This window comes from Canis lupus, chromosome 8, assembly GCF_003254725.2.
Source record: "Canis lupus dingo isolate Sandy chromosome 8, ASM325472v2, whole genome shotgun sequence".
NCBI classification, from domain to species: Eukaryota; Metazoa; Chordata; class Mammalia; order Carnivora; family Canidae; genus Canis; species Canis lupus.
The window spans coordinates 58650889-58673141 of NC_064250.1; the positions used below are offsets into that span (position 1 = coordinate 58650889).

Consider the following 22253-nt stretch of genomic DNA (forward strand, 5'->3'; position numbering starts at 1 on the left):
AAAGAAAAGAAACATGCTGAGGGATATATATATAGAAAGGAAAGAGAAAAAAAAAGGTTATTTATCAGTGTTTTTTTCCAAAACCAAAATTTGAAACTATCTGAATTTGGATAAGGAAGACTGGTGTGGGTTAATTTCATCTCACATAAAATCAAAACAGGCAGATAACCACATGATACAAGAGATACATCTACTGTTGCACTTGTGTTTCCCATGGTCCCTTTAATTCAATTGTCATGGTCAATAATATGTTGTCCTCTAAAATTCTTCTCATTGGATTAAATAACAAAGAAGATATAAAATGCCCAATGTGTCTAGAAAGTTAAAATGCAAAATAGATGCATTTTATGCATCTAGATGCAAAATAAATGTCCAGGGGATGGTAGGAAGATACCAATCCTCTTCTATTGTCATTGGTTAGTTGATTGCATCTAGTCTTGAGGGTCTATAATATAAGAATTTAGCTTCCACAATTAAGAGAATTACCTAGTGAAAGTAGGGCAAAATTTGGAACCAATTGATTTGGATTTGGTTCCCAACTTTATCAATTATTAACTTTATGACTTTGGGAAAGTCATTTAATCTCCTTAAGCCTCAAGTCCCTTATCTGTAAAATGGGGATGATACCTATAACGTTCTTAGCATAGTTCTAGATTCAGAGCATCAGGGTGATTAACATCTGGTGCCTACACAGGTAAATTCTAAATTTTACCACAATATAATTGTATGGCACACTCCTGAAATAACCCAAAGTGGTCTACAGATTGAAAAGGAAAGAGGTTTTATTCCAAGAGATATTGTTGACCTGTGGGACTGGGTAGTCCTGTGATGGATTTTCTACATTTGGCTAGCCAGAGAGGGAATGAGCAAAAAAAATCTCAATGGGAGTTTGAAGTTAGGCCAGGAAGTGGTACTATGTAACCATTTTGCTCTTTCTACTGTCTAATGCTAACCCTATAGACTCACCAAGATTAAGTCCTCTTTGAAATGCAGTCTTTCACTATACCCATCAGAAAATAGGAAAAAAATAATTGTGTATACACAGCATCAAATGAACCACAAAAGTCTCCTGAAACGGTGAAACTTAACAAATGTGGTAACCCAAAATATTTCTGAGGATAAAAGAGCTATATACAAAATTTAACGTTGAAATCATAGTTCATATAAGTTATTCTCATTCTATGATCCCCAAATGCCTAAATGTTGATTATGGTAGCAACAGGCATCTTCAAATTATTATCTAAGGATAGTATATTGCTTACTAATAAAAAATATGACCACAAAAAGCACAGGACAGCTATTTCTCAAACAACTATTTAAATAAGACAATTCAATATCATTTGAAAATTACTGCTTTCATTGCATAACTCAGTTATATTTGTCTCTAATTAGTGCAAAATTAGGGGGTTACTTATATTTTTCTTATATACATTTGTTTGGTTGACAAAATCAAATGGAGAATCCCTTGAAGAAAGTATTAAAGTAACTTGCAAAGTAGTAGTGAATAATCATTTTAGATGTAATCATTAGACTGAACATGTATTGTAGGAAATCAAATCTGAATCAAGTAAGAGATTTTTTTATGAGCGGCCCTTCACCATTACCCTAATCATGATCTCCAAAGGTTGACTGAAGTTATTGGGTGGATTTTTAGTCTTGACCAAATCAATCAGAGAATCCACAGAAACAGGCATGTTCTTGATCATCATAACCTAAACACTGACCATCTTACCCTTTCTCCAAGGCCAGCCAAGTATATGAATTCACTGGTAGGTTCTGCAAATGAGGTTCTATGAATTGCTATCTGAGCTCACCGGTCTTATTTGAGTTTGATGAATGTCAGGTCTTCATTTTATATAATACAGAAGTAAATACAAGAAAAGTACCTTCATGGTTAAAAAAAAACAAATATTTCTGATGTTCTAGCCCAAGCTTTTCACCATACTGCATAAAACATTTGTAAGCCTTGGGAATCTGTTCATCACTTATTGGCCAACATGATGTCTAAATCCCAGACCTAGACAAGTTATGATTCTCACCACTTTCAGAACTAGAAGTAGACAAGAAAAGAAAGATAACTCAAGGAAATAAATAAAAAGTCAAAGAAAGAGGGCCCAAGGAGAGATGTTTTTTCTGTTTTATTAATATTACAATATGGACTTATTTTATTTTTTCTCCTTTGAAGGTTTACTCTTGGTTCAAATGTCAATATTCTCTTTTTAAAAAAAGATTTTACTTATTTATTTGAGAGAGCATGAATGGGATGAGGGGCAGAGAGAAAAGCAGACTTTCTACTGAGCAGAGTGCACAATGCAGGGCTTGATCCTGAGACTAGGATCATGGCCTGAGCCAAAGGCAGTTGCTTAACTGACTGAGCCACCCAGGCACCCTCAATTTATGCTAGCATTAATGTTACTTTGGAAATGGAAGTGGGTCAGTAGTTTCCTCTAAAGTAGAAGCTAAAAATCAATGGTTCATCTCAATAGATGCAGAGAAAGCATTTGACGAAGTACAACTTCCATTCACGATAAAAACAAAGTAGGTTTAGAAGGAACATACCTGAGTACAATAAAGGCTATATACAAAAACCCACAGCTAATATAATCCCTAGTGGGGAGAAACTCAGAGCTTTTCCTCTACAGTCAGGAACAAGGCAGGAATATCCACTCTTACCACGTTTATTCAACACAGTTATAGAAGTCCTAACCACAGAAATCAAACAACAAAAAAGAAATAGAAAGCATCCAAATCAGTAAGAAAGAAGTCAAACTTTCACTATTTGTAGATAACATGATACTCTATATGAAACACCCAAAAGACTCTATCAAAAAATTATTAGAACTGATACACAAATTCAATAAAGTCACAAGATACAAAAACAATGTAGGGAAATCTGTTGCATTTCTATACATCAATAATGAAGCAGCAGAAAAAGAAATTAAGGAATCAATCCCATTTAAAATGGTACCCAAAACAGATACCTAGGAATAAACCTAACCAAAGAGGTAAAACTCCCACACTGAAAATTATAAAAGTTTGTTGAAAAAATTGAAGAGGACACAAAGAAATGGAAAGACAGTCCATGCTCAGAGATCAGAAAAAATATATATATATATTGTTAAATGTCTATGCCACTCAAAGCAATCTACATATCAAATCAACAATAACATTTTTCACAGAGCTGTAACAAACAATCCTAAAATTTGTATGGAACCACAAAAGATTCCAACTAGCCAAAGCAACCTTAAAAAGAAAAGAAAAGAAAAGCTGGAGGTATTAAAATTCCAGACTTAAGTTATATTATAAAGTTGTAGTGATCAAAATAGTGTGGTATTGGCACAAAAAATAGACACACTGATCATTGGAACAGAATTGAAAACCCAAACTAGAAACCCAGAAAGGAACCCATAACTAAATGGTCAATTAATCTTTGACAAAGCAGGAAAGACTATCCAATGGGAAAAACACAGTCTATCCAACAAATGGTGTTGGGAAAACTGGACAACAATATGCAAAAGAATGAAACTGGACTACTTTCTTATACCATACACAAAAATAAATTCAAAATGGATTAAAGACCTAAACGTGAGAAGTGAAACAATTAAAATCCCATGGGAAAACACAGGCAGTAGCCTTACTGACATTGTCCGTGTCAACTTCTTACTAGATATGTCTTCTGAGGTAAGGGAAACAAAAACAAAAATAAACTATTGGGACTTCATCAAAATAAAAAACTTCTGCACAGCAAAGAAAACCATCAACAAAACTAAAAGGCAACCTACAGAATGGGAAAAGTTATTTGCAAAAGACATATCTGATAAAGGGTTAGTATCCAAAATATATAAAGAACTTATAAAGCTCAACACCCAGAAAACAAATAATCCAATTAAAAATGGGTAGAAGACATGAATAGACATTTTTTTTTTCCAAAGAAGACATACAAATGGCCAACAGACATATGAAAAGATGTTCTACATCACTCCAACAAGGAAATACAAATCAAAACTACAATGAGCTATCACTTCATATCTGTCAGAATGGCTAAAAGCAACATCACAAGAAACAACAGGTGTTGGTGAGGATGTGGAGAAAAGTGAACCCTTTTGCACTGTTAATGGAAATGCAAAATGGTTCAGATATTAGAAAGCAGTACAGGAGTTCCTCAAAAAGTTAAAATAGAACCCCCAATGGGGCACCTGGGTGGCTCAGTAGGTTAAGTGTCTGCCTTTGGCTTGGGTCATGATATCAGGGTCTTGTGATCAAGCAGGGAGTCTGCTTGTCCCTCTCCCTCTGCCTCTCACCTGGCTTATGCTATCTCTCTCTCTCTCTCAAATAAATAAATAAAATCTTTTAAAAAAAAGGAACTACCCTACAGTTCAACAATTATACTACTACACAAAAATACAAAAATACAAAAAAAATTAAATAAATAACTAAATAAATAATAAACAAAAATACAAAAATACTGATTCAGATACATGTACCATGATAGTTATAGCAGCATCATCTCTAGTAGCTAAATTATGGAAACAGCCCAAGTGTCCATTGACTGATGAATGGATAAAGAAGATGTGATATAGATGGATAGATGATAGATGATAGATAGATAGATAGATAGATAGATAGATAGATAGATAGATAGATGATAGATGATATATACACACATATATGGCTCTATGACCATTAGATATGCTTTGTATTTATTTTTAATTTTTTATCCACATTCAATTAGTTGTCAAAAATTAAAAGCCAAGCTTCAGAAAAAAAAATTTTAAAGCCAGACAATTTTATAGGGAAAATGAAACAAAACAAAAGGTTTCTAGCTTCTTTTGAGAAACGAGATGATGTACCAACTATGGGTCAACATTTCTGGAGCCAAATGGCAGGGGTGATTTCTATACGGAGTGTGCCCTCTCCAATGCACCTGAGGCCCCACCATTCCTGATTTTTTATTTGACGCTGGATTCCAGAATCAGCAAATACTTTTCTCCACCTGGTCTAATCTACTAACATGTCCCTTTCTTGGTCCCTGAACTCTTTTGTGACTTTAGCCTGTAAGACAAACTTTAGTCTCTAAGATATGGGAGTATGCCATCAAGACAGATCCAGGAAATTGAAAACTTGATGTTTTACTTTTCAGCTCTGTAGTTTTATGAAAGTAAATTTAACTCTCAGTTACTACATCTGTGATTAACTTTATTTTATAAAGCTGTTTCTCTGATTACATAATATATGAAGAAAATAGCATGTGTCCTGATTCATGGGAGATGCTCCATAAGTAACCTCTATTCCTTTTCCAAAATTCCCTTATTTCAATCAGTAAATATCCTCAAAGAATCTGTTAAGTTGCTGCAATTTTCAAACTCCTTAACATTTCAGCAATGATTCTGTTCTAATTGACTGGTTCAAAAAAAAATTATCATAATAAGAATAGCCAACATTTATCAGGTACGGGTAAAAGCTTTTTTAAACACAGAAACACTTTTCAAATATTAAACTATGTACTTTGCACCTATTTTTTTTTATTTCCCTGATATTCTCGCATTGCAGTGGGGAAGGTTGTTGCAGGGGGAGTTGAATCAATTGAAAGTTTGCTTAAAGAAAAAGTCTTATAAATAAATATATTACAGATCTGTGCTTGAATATTACAAAGGTATGCTGATTATCATCTAATAGATAATCATTCAGAAATACCAGCTCAAGAGCTTGATACCTGACTGGTCTATCATCACATTTAGAGCTCAATTTCTTAGCCTCAACAGGTGCTAACACAAAGAGGTGTCACATATCCAATACTCACTTGCTAATGGCCAAGCTGTCATTGTTTTAGCTTCTCTGTTGTAAGCATATTTCTCTCATGGCCTTTCTTTGGTCAGTGCTTCTTTACACTGAGAACATTACCTGCACAGCACACCTGTTTCTGCCAGGAGACAGGTGGCTGAAAAAGGCAAATGGGCTTAGTTCCTATGACATTTTGTTACACAATGAATAATGCAAACAAAATCCTTTATGGCTCATGAAGTCTTGCTAATAAGGCAGATGTCCTCTGTGTGGTTCCTTGGGGCCTAAAATGCAAATATTGATGTGCTGATAGTCACTGGACCCTAGTTTCCGTAATTGTTTCTATCTTCATTATCCTCTATTATTCCCCATAAGAAATCCATTCTCAGCTAAGAAATCTGATGCACAGACTACAACTGATATCAAAGGTTTAATGGCCTCGCCATCAATAAATTGAATTAAATCTCTCTTTAGCACTAATGATCCTTCCGACAGGGCAACACATAATAAGACCATGGTAATAGAACATTCGGTGATGATTCTTATACACTGAAATTCAACATTGTGGCTAATTGGTCATTGCCATCTATTTTTTTAGGCATATTAGTTATGTCTTCTCATAAATAACCCAATTCTAGCTCACTTGCTTCAAGAGAAAGTCTTTATTGGCAATAGGACACATCATTAAACTATACAATAGGGCACCATCTTTCAGCTTAGACAATGCTAAGGAGCATATTGTGCCAAATGGGTCTAATAAAAAAAGTAGCCAAGTTCCCACTTGGTGACATTAAACACAAACAATAAGTTCTGATCATGCAAATATCCACATTCTTGTCTTTTGCCCATCTTAATTATAAGCATTTTTCTTTTTGCTTTTGCTTTTATTTTCCCTTAATTTTCCAGAGGTTTCTTAAATTATGTCCTTGTAAAACTATGACTGTCTCCTCAGTCTATTATTTAATAATTGTATATAACTTATTTGTATAATGAAAAAATAGCAGGAAAAAGTAACTGGAAGTAGAAATTGAAAAGTTGTGTTCCAGGAATGATATGTAAGTTTGCTGCCATCTATAGGCTGGCAGTGTTTGTGGCCGAAATGAATCGTGAAGACCAGGCTCACCTACACTGTTAATATAAGATTAGATGTTTCCTGACAATTAAAAATCCCCAGAGTTTTAAGAAAATGTCTGGTCAACATCACTTTGCTTAATTTCTCCCTACATCATAGTGGAGATTTTTACTTGGTATGAAGACATATGAGTCGAAAGTGAAATAGATATGAGTCAAAATTACAAGTTTAAAGTAATATTAGGATAAGTAATTCTTTTAACAAAATGTGTGTTTTCAGTTAGTTGATTGTTTAAGTTTTTTTTAAATAAAAGCAAGATGGAAATTAAATATCAGGGTATATTTATGGCATTCACTTGAGATAAATTTGGAAGCCATATATAACTTATCCTTGGCTATTCTATATTCTCTAGCTAGTAATAAAATTTTCTTATTTTCTTATATACCATCTTTTTTCCCTAAAAATCTGAGTCATTCTTAGTATTTACAACCACAAAATAAAAGGTGAATTTTCAAAACACTCCTTTGAAATAGTGTGCGTGCGTTTGTTCAGAGATTTTTCTTTTTGCCATAAATATCCAAACCTCTGTGAATTGGGATTTTCACACAAGCTCTGGCCTATACAGGTTTTTTTTTTTTTTTTTTTTTTTTTTCAAAATGCTCTTCCTTCATCTTTCTTCTGCTTCTGGACTTAAGAACCAGTGTGGGACCCTGTGCAGAGCCCCCAGGTGCAGTGCCTGGGGGAAAGAAGGACAACTTGGCCAAGGCCCAGATAGCATTTCTTCAAACACGCAGAATGCAAAGTAACTCGGACAAGGCAGTGCTACAGGCTCTGCTAGAGGCTTGCTGAGGGGACCAGCAGCAGTTGCTACCACAGGTGGCATCCCAGAGGAAAAACACAAATCAGTTGCTAATCATTCTATTTCGCTCCTGCTGTTAACATATGTTGTCTGGAAGTCTCTCTCAGCACTGTCTTACAGCCGCGGATTGGAAATGCATGTGTTTAAAGCTTATCTCCTTAGCTAGGTTGTCAACCACTACTTAAGGATAGTGGCGTTGTACTTTTTTTTTTTTTTTTTACAATGCCTTGAGTTTATTAAAAATAATAAGTGGTTATTAAATAGTAACAAAAACTGAGAAGCTGAAAATCAAATCGCTGTTATGAATTAAAATTGGACACTGACACTTAGACACATGAGAGAACCAGAAATGAGTTCTCTCCATCCATCTCCTTCAGCCTGTGCAAAAGTAGAAATTTTTCCTACTCTTGCCAATTAAGAGGCTGTATCTATCCAATTCTTATTATTTTTATCTTAATGAATCCTCTTGAAGTCATTTTCCCCAGGAATTTAGAACTTGCCTTATTCCAGTGGAATGATAGTAACAAAAATTACTAATATTGTCAGTTTATGATATTCCCAGGACTGTGATTAGTTCTAAAGACACTAGAATGGGTACCTGGAAGCATACTTTACTCCATCCAATTCAGTCTGCATATATTTCATGTATGAGTGTTGCTAAATCCCAGAGTCAAGCTGTGTCTTTGACTCTTGTGCCTGATTCTATCCTTTATGATGCCATCCTAGAAAGACCATGAGCCGAGAGGTCAGAAGATCTGGTTCTAGTGTTGGTTCTTCCACTTACTAAACATGGAAAGAGTAAATTATTTACTTTTGGGTGCCTGGGTGGTTCAGTTGGTTAAGTGTCTGACTCCTGATTTCGTCTCAGGTCATGACCTCAGGGTCCTGGGATCCAGCCCTGAAGTGGGCTCCCTGCTCAGTGGGAAGTCTGCTTGAGGATTCACCCTCTCCCTCTACCCTTCCCCCATCTCGTTCCAATAAAGAAATAAACCTTTAAAAAAAATCGCTTACTCTCATTAAGGCTGTTTCCCAGTATATATAAAGGAGCTAATACTTTTTAAATGCTCTTTAAAATGTGTTCATGTATGTGAAAGTCATGTGTATACTATAAATTCCCATGGAAACACGTAAGTGTCAACAGTTATTATTGCTGCCAAATGAATACTGGAGAGGAGTGAAGAGTGCCACTCATTCTTCCAGGGCCAGCCAAACGTCCCATTTCCAAGAGTCTTCCTGGACTGTATTCACCTAAGTCAGTACTGGCGGCACTGGAACTCATTTACTGTCTGTCTTGTCTTTAATATTCCCTGATTTGTTTCAAATACACTAGCTTTCCCTGACTTGCTTATTGAGGTCAAGGAATCTAAGAAAGCACTTCTGCTCTGTCATGTTCATATATACCATACTTAATGGTAAATCCGGTATAGGGGTAAGTATATGTGCACAACCTTACAAGAAATCCATGGTCCATATCACATCCTCCCATGCTGCTTCAAAATCCTGTGGTTCCACCTTTTACTCCAACTATGGCTGCAGAAACCAGTTTCTCACAGACTGCCAAAGTCTAAAGGTAAAAATTTGCCTGAAGCCAGAGAAGTAGCTCTTACCTGCTGCCCTGGGCTTCTCTTATACCTTGGCAGCACACACACACACTCACAAGCGTGTGCACTAGGGGATAGAACTCAATGTTCAGGGAGCCGTTTCTAACCAACATAGTGAGACCAAGAAGAGAAGTATTTCCCCCTTTCATTCCTGGGGAATGTCCTGAACTGCATTTCCGAAGGCTTCTTAGAAGGACCAAGCAGCTTCAGGTCCCAGTAGCCCATGGGAGTGCCCTGGTGATGGATACCACCTTCCTTTGCCCTTTTCCCCTTCTGTGTTTTACTCCCACAATTCAGTATTTCTGCCATCTAAGATTATATTCCCAAACAAACTACCCAAGTGTTAGCTTCTTTTTCAGGCTTTGTTTTCAGGGAATCCTAGCTAAGAGACCATCTCTAAAACTTAAGGAAGAATTTGGTGTCAGAATGTCTTAGACCCTGGGGAGCCTGGTGTCTTAGTCAATTCAGCCTCCGCCTCTTGATTTCAGCTCAGGGTTGTGGGATCCAGCCCCCACCCTGCCATTGAGCCCCACACTGGGGTCTGTGCTCAGCATGAAGTCTGCTTAAGATTCTCTCTCTCCCTCTCTCTGCCCCTCCTCCTGCTCACACTCTCTCAAATTAATAAATAAAATCTGTAAAAAAATAAATAAATAATGTTGGGGCTCCTGGGTGACTCAGTCATTGAGCATCTGCCTTTGGCTCAGGTCGTGATCCCAGGGTCCGGGACTTGAGTCCCTCCCACATCAGTTCCTTGGGGGGAGCCTGCTTCTCCCTCTGCCTGTCTCTGCCTCTCTCTGTGTGTCTCTCATGAATAAATAAATAAAATATTTTTAAAAAAATTTCTTAAAAATTAAAAAAAGAATGTCTTAGACCTTAGTGAAGTTTATTAAACCTTCTTTTTCTCTGTTTCATGCCTTTAAATTCTGATGCTGAGTCTGTGTCATATTATACAGTGAATACATGATTGTCAGAGAAATTAAGACCAGGTTTACAATATCTAGACAGGTTAGGTACTCTCTTCAGGCTTAAATTGCACTAAAATCATAGACCTGACCCTAAAAAATCAGATTTGGGACAGACGTCTCTGGTTGGTGTCCCCGGACCTTCTGAACTCAGTCCACTGACATAGCATGAAATGATGGCATATATCTCATTCCACTGTAGGAACATGTGTTTTGCCTTTACAAGAATTGAATAGTCATCTGTTAAAAGAAAAAAAAAAAGACTCAGTAAAACTTGGAAATATTCAACTGTTTACACACCTCATCACATCCTCTCTCACAAAATAAAGATAATCTGTGCCTATCATGGGACTAATTCCATGAGGACTTTGGTGAAATGAATCATAACTCCTAGTTTGGGTTTCACATTCGGACCCCACATCAGTGCAGCTTCCAGAATGTCCCCCAATGTTTACTGCAGCCTAAGAGACAACCTCCAGTAGCTGATGCCTTCCTCAATATGACTTGTAATAATAACAATGGTAATAACATGGATAACCAAAATTTGCCATGTGTGAGGAACTTACATTTTGCATAATTAAGAAAACATCAATCTGAAAAGGCTACCAAATGTATGATTCCCACTGTAAGACATTCAGAAAAAGGCAAAATTATGGAGATTAAAAAGATCAGGTGGTGGGGGAAGACAAATAGGTGGATCATAGAGAATTTTTAGGGCGTGAAACAACTCTGTATGATACTGTGATGGTGGATACATGTCATTTGTGCAAACCCATAGAATATACGACACAAAGAGTGAATCCTAACATAAACTGTAGACTTTGGGTGATGATGATGTGTCAGTGTAGGTCCATCAGTTATAACATAGGTACCATTCTGGTGAGGGATGCTGATAAGGAGGAGGCTGTGTATGTGTGGGGACAAGGAGAATATGGGAAATCTCTGTCCTTTCCTCTCAGTTATGCTGTGAACTTAAAACTGCTCTAAAAAAATTAAGTCTTTATAAAATATCTTCAAAAATTAAAAACAAAACATATAAGTCAGCTATCATTGACTCCCTACTCCCTTTGTCACCATTACCACCAATGAGAGAATAAGGCACTGCACTTCTGAATTCATGAACAGCAACCCCAAAGTCATCAAAATGGAAATTGCCAAGTCAGGATTTGAACCCAGTTTTTTTTTTTTTAATATATATTAATGACACCCTGTAGGTAAGGGATGAAAATATTTCTTCCTTCGCATATACTCCTCTTTCTACCCTTGAGAAGGGAACAGAGACCAGCCTAAATATGTTTTTCATGCAGCCAAACAGTCTTCCAAATGATCAGATACCATTTTTCTTCCAACATTCCTTACGGTCCTTAAGTCCTGGACATCAAGAATTGGTTAAGCACTGCTTGCTATTGAGTGGTTGGTAGAGGTGGGAGTAGAGGGGTTGTATTCTAATTCCCCTCCTGTCACTCTTCTTTCCCTTGAATGGTGATATTGTTTGTCAAAAAGTGTGTCACCTCCGGAGTGGAGTTTTGCTAAGATTTGATCCGTTTTGTTAGCAGACCAGGCAGTCTCTCTGGATCCCACACAGTACAGGCTCCGCTTGGAACTCAGCTATCCTCTGAGCCCAGCTGGCAGGCCCCTGTAGGTTACCATAGCAACAGCACACAGGCCATGGCCTCCTCCCCAAGAAGCTGTCAATCACAGTGGGAGAGGAGATTGAGTTTAAGTGACAGCATGTGGTCATCCACCCATATTTAGATATGAGTTAAATAGCTCAGTAGCCAAAGACAAATGAATTTCCACCCTTCCTCCACCCTTTGCTCAGACTATGAAGAAAAATCTCATGTTTTATACCAGTGGCTTTTCCAACTTTACATAATGTACATAAGAATCACCATTGATGTTTATTTAAAATGAAGTTTCCCCAGCCATATCCCAAGTGATTTTTACTCGCAGCATCTAGAATGAAGTCCTAGAAATTTGCATATTAAAACGTGAGCCTGACACAGATGGTTTGAAAACTACTTATGGGAAACACTGATTTATAAAAGTCTTCCTGGAGACCCTAACTCTTAAGATAGTTGTTATGAGCTGAACTGTGTCTCCCAGAATTCGTATGTTGATTCCTAACTGCCCAGTACCTCAGAATGTGATGTATATAGAGCCTTTAAAGAGGTGGTTAAGTTAAAATAAAGCCCTTAATCCAATTGACTGATGTCCTTCTAAGAAAATGAGATTAGGGTACACAAAGAGACATGGAGGATCTTGGCTGGGGTGGGGAGGAAAGATTCTGTGAAGAGAGTGCCAGAAGGTGGTCACCTGCACACCAAGAAAAGAGGCCCCAGAAGAAACCAAACCTGCTGACACTCAGATTTTACAATGTTAGCCTCCAGACTATGAGAAAATAACTTTTGAATATGGCATCCAGTCTGTGGTGTTTGGCTATGGCAGCCCTCGCAAACCAAAACAGCATTATGTATACAAAACAAGCTCCAAAAACAGCAAATATAGCAAAATGTTTATTACTAGAGGCTAGCATAGCAGTCGATATTTTTGTTTTGTGCCCTTCCTATATGGCCAGTACAGACCTATTGACCCAAAAGTCTAAGAATGATTTCAAAAAAGCATGGCATGAATTATACAATCTTGTAACATAAAATAAAAGAGGCTGAATGCCAGAGAAATTGTGTTTACATGATGAGTTAGATGGTGCATGTCATTTGCGGGAGCTGAGAAGAGATTCAAGACTTCTCTGGAATATTCATGGAAGAGCTGTGGGGATAGCAGGCTTTAGGTAAAATTCCAAATGGAGACAGATGTGGCTGCCCAGTCAATAGAGTGAAGTGTAGAAGTGATGGCTTGGCACTGATCAGGGTCGAGTTCCAGGAAAAGTCTCATATCACACGACATAATTATATTCTCAGCCCTTTGCTGGCCTATTCTACATTTTGTTTAGTGACACAGGAAGACTCAGATAAGGTGAGCTGATCCATAGGACAGATGTTAGTTACAGGTAATCAGGATGATAAAATGAATATAAATTCTTCCTTTTTCCACTAAAAATATTACTGGGAAGTTGCTCTCTAAGAAATTTTAGCCAGTAATCTCTTTGTCTTTTTCACGATACTAAGCATATGGTAAATAAAATGTGTCAGTCCATTCATTTGCTACCCAAAACTATGCGAACATTAGAAGCATACAACCTAGAAATGGCTGAAGAGGACTATAGTCATTCATTGGTTTTGCCCGATCCACCATGTGCAGTAAAACTTGTTTGTTGGTTTGGTTTTAATAGGCAAATGTATGCACCTTGATTAATATTTCCTAATGCATTTAATGAATTTGCAGATGAACTAAATAGTGAGATGTCATATGTCAGGTAGGGTTAAAATGTCTGCTATTAAAAAACATTGCATGAAAACTCAGTGGCTTGACTCCATAGACGTTTATTTTTTCTGTCATGTAGTCTACTTGTGCAGGTAATCTTGGTCAATGGGGCTGTTCTCCAGATGATCCTTTGATGATGTCAATTCTTCCTTTCTGTGCCTCCCTCTCAGTCTCCAAGAACCTCAATATTCTTTGCATCCCGCCAGGGGAAGGACTTGCAACATGGAGAAAGCATATCTAGCTCATAAATATATTGGCATGGAAATGAAACACATCACCCTCTCTCATGCTCCACAGATAAGAACCAAACACTTGGCCTCATGTCAGTGCAAGGCAGGCTGGGAAACATTCCTGATAATGTGGCCACTTTCCAGCAAAAACTATGAAAACAGGAGCACAAATTTTGATGTACAACTGTCTTTGTCACGAATTTCAACTTAATCCTTCAACCAGGATAGTGAATTTTGATCTCAGTGATTCAGATCCCATAAGAAAAATAAAAAAAAAAACAACCAAGAAGAAAATATAAAAAATGCAAATTGTAATCATTTTAGGACTGGAAAGCTATTTTCATCATGGGAAAATCATGTGAATTTACATAGGGGGTCTTGTCCTTTTTGATGACAGGCGATTTTTTTTCTTTCTGAAACGTGATTTCTCTTGAATAATAAACAGAGTCTAGAGGTTAATAGTTGTATAAGAGCAGAGTACTTGGAAAAGTTGTTGCCATGACAATGTAATTCACATTATTAATAACTTTTATTTATTTCATCTCTTTCCAAAAAGGTGAAATTTAAGAAAAGTTTAAAATAACCTCTAAAATGCCAGAAAACTAGATTTTCATTAGGATCATACGTAGTAATATTTCCACCATGTGAAAATGATTAGAAATAAAGGAAATAAAATTTCCCTATACTCAGCTTAGATGCACACTAATTTTATTTCAGCCCAAATACCCTGCTTTTAACCTTGAGCAATGTACCCGTACATGTGTGTAGAATAGTAGTTCATATTTAGGTCACTCTCTATATATCAAATATATTAAGTATGTGTATTGTGGGTGTTATTTCGAATACAGAAGAGTAAAGTGAAATAAAGTAGCAGTAATGGCAGCATTCAGAATGCTGAAAATGGGTGCAATTTAATACAGAACATTGGGAGAAGTGTTAGTTTCAGGTGAGATAGCCTAATAAAATATTCCTAGGTACAAAATCACAGTATTATTTTTTAATATTTATTTAGAGAGGGAAGAGGGGTTGGGAGGCGCAGAGGGAGGGAGAGAATCTTAAGCAGACTCCACACTGGGTATGAAGCTGTACGAATGGCTGGTTCTCATGACCCTGAGATCATGACCTGAGCTGCAGTCAAGTCTGACATTTAATGAACTGAGCCACTTAGGCACCCCTGTAGTAATTTTGTTCCATATGGTTGCTCCAGAATGCTAAGGGGATTGCAATTCCTACTACTTACTTGAAAAAAGAAAGAAAAAAGAAAGAAGAAAGAAAGAAAGAAAGAAAGAAAGAAAGAAAGAAAGAAAGAAAAAGAAAGAAAGAAAGAAAGAAAGAAAGAAAGAAAGAAAGAAAGAAAGAAAGAAAGAAGAAAGAAAGAAGTTAGATTTCTCAACAGTGTATTAATGCTCTCAGACATAAAACCTCCTTTTGCTGCCTACCATTCCCTCTGTAGTTCATTAACATTAGAATGTTAATACAGAGCATATGAATGATTTCTTCTTTCAAATGTTTAGGGTTTAGCACCTTAAGCAAAGTTAGTTTTGTGCTTCTTTTTGTATCCTAGCACCAAGATTTCCCATAGCTCGCACTCACCAATATGGCTTCTCACCTTCAAGAGAAGATAGGGAATCTGTGGGGGTTTCCCAATCTCATTTTTAATGGAACCCTGTTTTCCAGACATCTGATAAGATTAATGCCCCATTAAACATTCTCTGGGAAATGCTAAATCAAACTCTCACATAGACTCTTAGGGACCTCTTTAATAGATACAACCCCTAGCAACCCATAAATCCTTTTCTCTGTTTTTAGCCTGAGCCCTACTTTTAATATTTAGCTGTTTTTTACCCAATTCCTTTTTATCTATGGTTCTCATATTTTATGTCAGTGACTTTTCTTCATAGAAACTGGTTGGCTAAAACACACTTTGTCCCATATAAAAAAAGAATCTTTGCTAAGATAGAACAGCAGAGAACATGACCTACTTGGTTCCTGGTATCATCATGACTCCTTTATTTCAATGATTAGAAGTTTGAAAGGCAAGACATTATCCTTCCAGTGACAATTGCACAGAATTTAGACTAGGAGTTCTCTGATATTCAGTCCAAAATTAGGGAAAAAAGAACATTACATACATAACATAGAAAGTGGTCCTTCTCAGCAATCCTTTATTTTAATAGTTAATTTTTTAGATCACGTTAGACTTACAGGAGAGTTTCAAAAATAGTACAGAGAATTTCATGTGCTTGACATTCACTTTCCTTATGTTAATATTTTACAAAACCATAGAATTTTTATCCAAGCTAAGAAATTAACTTAGGACAATGCTGTCAACTAAAGCACAATTAGGGCAGTTAGGGCAACTAAAGCAATTAGGGTTCCACCAGTGTTTCCACTCATATTCTGCTTTTTGTTTCAGGATCCAATCCAAGACCCACACCATAGTGACTTGTTACATCCCTTGTAACCTGTGACAAATCCTCAGTCTTTCCTTGTCTTTTATGACCTTGACACTTTTGAAGAACCGTGATCAAGTTATTTTGTGGAATGTCCCTCGATTTGGGCTCATCTGATGTTTTCTCATTATTTGGTTGAGGTTATACTTTATTTTGTTAAAAGACATATTTATTTATTAGCGAGATAGAAAGAAAGAGAAAAAGAAAAAGAGAGTAGGGGAGGAGCAGAGGAAGAAAATCTCAAGTAGACTCCCCACTGAGTATGGATCCTGACATGGGGCTTGGTCTCACTATGCATAAGGTCGTGACCCATGAGATCATGACCTGAGCAGGAACCGAGACCCGAACACTTAATGCCTGAGCTGCCCAGGTGCTCTGAGGTAATACCCTGTTGAAAGGATACCACAGAAGTGATGTGCCTTTCTCAGTGCATTATAACAAGGAATTAACAATGTTGATTGTAGTTGCAATGCTGCCAATCTTAATTACTTGGTGAAGATGGAGTCTGCTGGAATTCTCCATTGTAAATTAATTTTCCCTTGTAGTTACTAAACATTTTGGAGGAAATACTTGGTGACCGTGCAAATATTCCTTTTTCTACTTAAGCTTTTGCTTACTCATTTCAGTGGCCATTGGTAAGTCTTGGCTGTGGAGATTATTACTATGGCATTCTAATAGTGTTTTTCTAATTTCTTCAAACTTACTGTAGTTATTCATTGAAATTCTTCTGTGAGAAAGAGTTGTTGTTCTCCTTCATTTATTTCTTCAGTTATTAATTTATAGTATGAATTCATGGATATTTAATTCTTTGGGTTATAATTCAATGCTATAGTTATTTATTGTGTTGTGCAAGTTGTTCCCAGCAGAAGCTTTTAATAAGCACTAATTAAAAACAATTATGTCATCCTTTATAGAGTGTTTTAGAGCTCTGCATATATGATGGACCAAATCCAGTGAAGTGGGTGGTAGGGAAGAAATTATTTGTCCTGGAAGCCCTTCCTCTGCTTTGGTTGAATTGTATGCATACCATGGAGACAATTATATGAATATTGGTATGGTGTTCTGTGCTCTATCCTGACCCTATTGATCTATGGAGCCAGATGAACTGACCCCTCTTCAAAGTCATTATCAACAGTTGCTGTTCTATGTGCATATGAACACTTGGCTTAAACATTGGTCGTTGTTGATTGCTAGTTATCTAGTAGATGACTAAAGGGTCTCTTCTCTGGATGCAGCAGTTGTCTTTCTTCATGCAGTTATGTAACCTATCTAGCAAATTAATTGGACATAGTCTTAAGGACAAATTGCCTTTACTTACTCGTCTCAAATACCTTCTCCTATCCATCAAAGAGAACTAGAGTCCCATTTACACAAGAAAGACTTTTCCTTGAGCATCAAGTAATTGTGTGTCCTCAAACATGCATTTCCATTTAATGTTAGAGCTGGGAATCATCAAGGCAAACAGAAATTTAGCTAATTCCATTGAAGCAGATTTTTTTATATAAATTTATTTTTTATTGGTTTTCAATTTGCCAACATATAGAATAACACCCAGTGCTCATCCCGTCAAGTGCCCCCCTCAGTGCCTGTCACCCAGTCACCCCCAACCCCCGCCCTCCTCCCCTTCCACCACCCCTAGTTCGTTTCCCAGAGTTAGGAGTCTTTCATGTTCTGTCTCCCTTTCTGATATTTCCCACTCATTTTTTCTCCCTTCCCCTTTATTCCCTTTCACTATTTTTTATATTCCCCAAATGAATGAGACCATATAATGTTTGTCCTTCTCCGATTGACTTATTTCACTCAGCATAATACCGTCCAGTTCCATCCATGTCGAAGCAAATGGTGGGTATTTGTCGTTTCTAATGGCTGAGCAGATTTTTGAGGAGGGATGTTTTTGACTAATGCTGTAAATCTAGGGAGGGAGAATCAGTTTCCTTTCTTCTTTGTTTTTCTTTTTATTATTAAGAGTTTCAGATAATTGTCCACTCCTATAGATGGGAGAAATACAGAAAGGTGACTCCTCAGAAACTCTGTGTAACTTTATAAAAAAAAAAAAAAAAAAAAAGTTTGACCAGTTACTCTGCTGTAGCAGGAGTAATCATAAATGCAGAGCAATAGTCTGACCACTTTACTTTACCACTTTTGGTATTAATTCATCTAATCCCCTAGCAACTCATGATACATTTCATTTTACAGATGAGGAAATAGAGATCAAAATGCTAAGCAAATTGCCTATGGTCATACAGGTATGGATAGTGGGTGGACATAGCTTTGAGCTTGGGGGTCTGACATCTTAAACTACTGATCACATAATAAGTCTCAACTCTGAATTTTACCAGCTGTGCAACTTTGGACAAATTTCTTTTCTGAACCTATTATGTGATTTGTGAAATGAGGATAGTAATGTCTATTTTTCAGAGTCCTACCAAGGATTGGATAATGTATGTGAAAGGTTTAGTCTGTTAACCACCACATTGTAGACAATAAATTCTGTATCATTTAGAATATGTACTCTTAATCACTAACATACTTCTTAATTGACTCTATTTGTTGTATTTTTCCCTTGATTATTCTGTCTTGTATTTCCTTGGCTTCTCCCTCCTCCCACAAACACTGCCATTTCTTAAAATTGGTATTAACTGTTATTTTATTAAGAAATAAAAGGGGGAAGAGGAAAAGAAGAAGAGTTCACTTTCTCATTTTTTATGTAGCACTTGACAAAGGTCTGTGCTAAGTGAATGTATATACAGATATATTTCCATTCATTTAAACTTTAAAAAAAAAAGATTTTATTTATTCATTTGACAGAGAGAGAGAGCACAAGCAGGGGGAGAGGCAGAGGGAGATGGAGAAGCAGGCTTTACACTGAGCAGGGAGCCCGATGGGTCGGGGCTCGATCCCAGGACTCTGAGATCATGACTTGATCCAAGGGCAGACAGATGTTTAACCAACTGAGCCATCCAGGTCCCCCACTCATTTAATCTTTATAAAATTCCTAAGAGTTTAATACTATTATTATTGTAAATTGACAATAAAGATAAGTAACTATTAGACACTAGCTAGTCAGTAGTAGAACTGGACTTTTAACTGGCTTTAAAGTCTAAGGAAATCTGGCTCTAAAGTCTCTGCTACTAACCACAAAGATCTGGTCACCTTAGCTGGGAATTTTCATATTCAGTCTCTGTTTTTCATAAGAACTACCTTTGTGATCGTTATGGGTTATGGGTTAGAGGACTGGCCATCAATGTGACTCTTTCTTGCCAATTTAGAGTCCAGTTGGTTTACTCATCCAGCCCTTCCTTTAGCATTTACTGAGAATGTTCCCTGCATCAGGTCCTGTGCCGAATGCTGGGGGAGGGAAGGCTCGGGAAGAGAATACAAAATCAAGTAAGTCAAGATCCTGATCTTTAAAGAGGGAGACTAACAATTTTTTAAAACCATTCCAACTGCTGCTCTTGAAAAATTCTTTGAGGTGTGTGTGGAGAATGCTGTGAGGAGGTAACCTACCGTGAAGCAGGAAGTAGGGAGGCCTTCGTGGAGAAGGTCAGGTGTCGTTTGAGTACCGCAGGCTGAACAGAGAAGAGTCAGCCTGTGTAGAGGCAGGAGTAGCAAGTCACTCAAAGCACAAAATTTCCTGGCATATTAAGGGAACTGTGGGAAGTTGGAAGTGGCTGGAGTTAAAAGTACCTAGTAAAAGAAGGTAGCAATGAGGGGAAGAGAGAACAAGGGAAAATAAAGCTAGAGAAGCAGACAGGGTTCGGCAGATCTCAAAGAGCCATATCCTAGAATTTGGATTTTGTCTCCTTCGGTGACTAGGAGCCACTGCTGGTCACAGGAGACATACCCGATAGAAACAGGCCTGGAGCGGGAGTCAGCACACACATTGGCTTTGAGTCTGGCTTGGCCATAAGCCTGCTCTGGGACATGGGGTGGAGCACTGCTCCTTTCTGGACTTCAGTTACCCATCTGCAAAGTGAAGGCCAAGGCTCATATTATTTCTAGAATCCCTTCCAGCTCTAAAAGAGTATCTATTTCCACAATTATCCCATTTGTGGTCTTTGTATAGGAAGTGGTCTAAAACAGACTGGGAAATAAAAAGCACCACTGATTCCCCTACCAAAGATGCCAGGAATTATCTGAGGTAATTGGTAGCATCCGTCACAGAGCATCAGCATGAGTGCTCCAGGGCATGGGTTCTGCTCTTGCTACCCGGGCCAGAACACCTCAGTTCTGACCAAGATTTAGCCCTTGCATTTCTGCAAATTGTTATCCTAATGCCTATGGGCTTTAACTTTCATTGCAGCAAGCCACTCTATCATGAGGCTATTTGGCCCAAGGTACCTTAATTCTTGGAGCAAGATTTTTATTTAGCCCTCGAGGTTCTCATGGGAAGAGGGAAAGACAGAGCTGCCCTGTGTTTGGATGCCTAACACAGTCTTTAAAGCTAGAGAAGGAAAAAAAAAAAACCCAAAAAACTTGTCACACTGTATTTGTGTATATGTTTGTGCAGCAGCTATTATCACTTCTGCTCTGAAATGCCCTCCTGCAACATATGTGATCAACAAATATTTGTTTTGCATTTGTTTTGCAATCAGAAAATATTCAATAAACCATTTTAGAGGACACACACACTTGACACACACACACACACACACACAGGTTTGAGGCTAGATATAAAACTTCCTCTTTCCCAGGGAAAAGACGTTAACTGAAATGTATCCCCCTACCTGCAGCTCCTGGGCTGGATACTGTTTTCTCTGAGGTCATGTACAAGGAGGGCATCTGTGAATCAAAACGTGTGTGAGACTTCCGTTGGTCTTTTCACTCTCTGTTCTGCTGGTGGAAAAAATCTGCCAGAAAGTGCGAAACTATTAGAGAATGCCAAGAAAAATTTCTTTCCGTTCAGTTCCCGTGAATTTGAGAGCAATCATTGAGAAGGTCTCCCTCCTTGGGACACCAGATTCACAGAACAGAGGTCGGAGGTGAGCCTCCATGTGCAGTCAGTTCCGAATACCCAGGCCCCAGCATCCTGGCCAGCCAGCCTGAGCTGTTCTGATGGCCTCTTTGGGGAAAGCACAAGGACTCTGATATCACCTCTCCTATTTCACTCACTGAGCACATGAGAGTACTTTCCTGGTTATTCTACTGTTTCGGTAACTGTGGTCATTTTTTTTTTTTTTTAATGTCTTAGTTTCCCCTTAAATCCTCCACGTGACTTCCTGCACTGGCAGTGACGGAGACCTGTATCCACAAAGTTCCTCAGCCCATCCCTCTGTACTGTGTCTGTTCCTTCCTAACCTCTTGTGGATTTTTGCATTTGCACCTCACTAGTTCAGCTTGCTCTCACATCTGGCGCCCTCTTTCAAAGTCATAGGTGCTTCGTGAATTTGTTACCAAGGTTCCAGACAACTTTGCGTGGCTGGAAATCTCATATGAACATCCCATCTTATTTTTCCTGCAAGTTATTAGGCAGCAGAGAGCCAGCTTTCTGTTTGTTCTGCTTTATCTCAATCTTGCTCTTCTCCAGTAAGTTCTGGTAAAGGGAAGGTATACTAGTAAAATGCCAAATTCTCTCAAAAATCATTTGCGCAAATGGCAGAAATATATTGCCTGAATTCTGTCCTTGCTTGAATGCTCATTTTATTTCCTGAAGAGTACGGCACAGGTAGTGAAGGTCCACCTGTATGTCGGGTCCAAGGTGAAGCCCTTCCCCTTCCGTGGCATCTCCAGAGCACTGTGTCCCCCGCCCCCCTCCTCTGTATGCACCACAATCACTGCTGGGCCATACCACATGTCCACTAGGTGTTTCTCTGTCTCCTTCCCAGACTGACCTAGGTCTTCCTCCAGGGCAGGGACTGTGCTTTACACATGTTATTTGGCATCTAGAAAGCACTGGACTCTGACTGCCTGC

At 37.9% G+C, this 22253-nt stretch overlaps 1 long non-coding RNA gene across 1 annotated transcript; it reads right to left on the bottom strand.

Annotated features, from left to right (window-relative positions):
- Positions 1-17986: 17986 nt before the first annotated feature.
- Positions 17987-21398, bottom strand: LOC118355569 (uncharacterized). The gene is made up of 3 exons (XR_004818287.2): positions 21070-21398; positions 20187-20308; positions 17987-18330 (listed from the first exon to the last, which is right to left on the bottom strand). It is a non-coding gene; the product is annotated as an uncharacterized LOC118355569 (long non-coding RNA).
- Between the last annotated feature and the right edge of the window lie 855 nt (positions 21399-22253).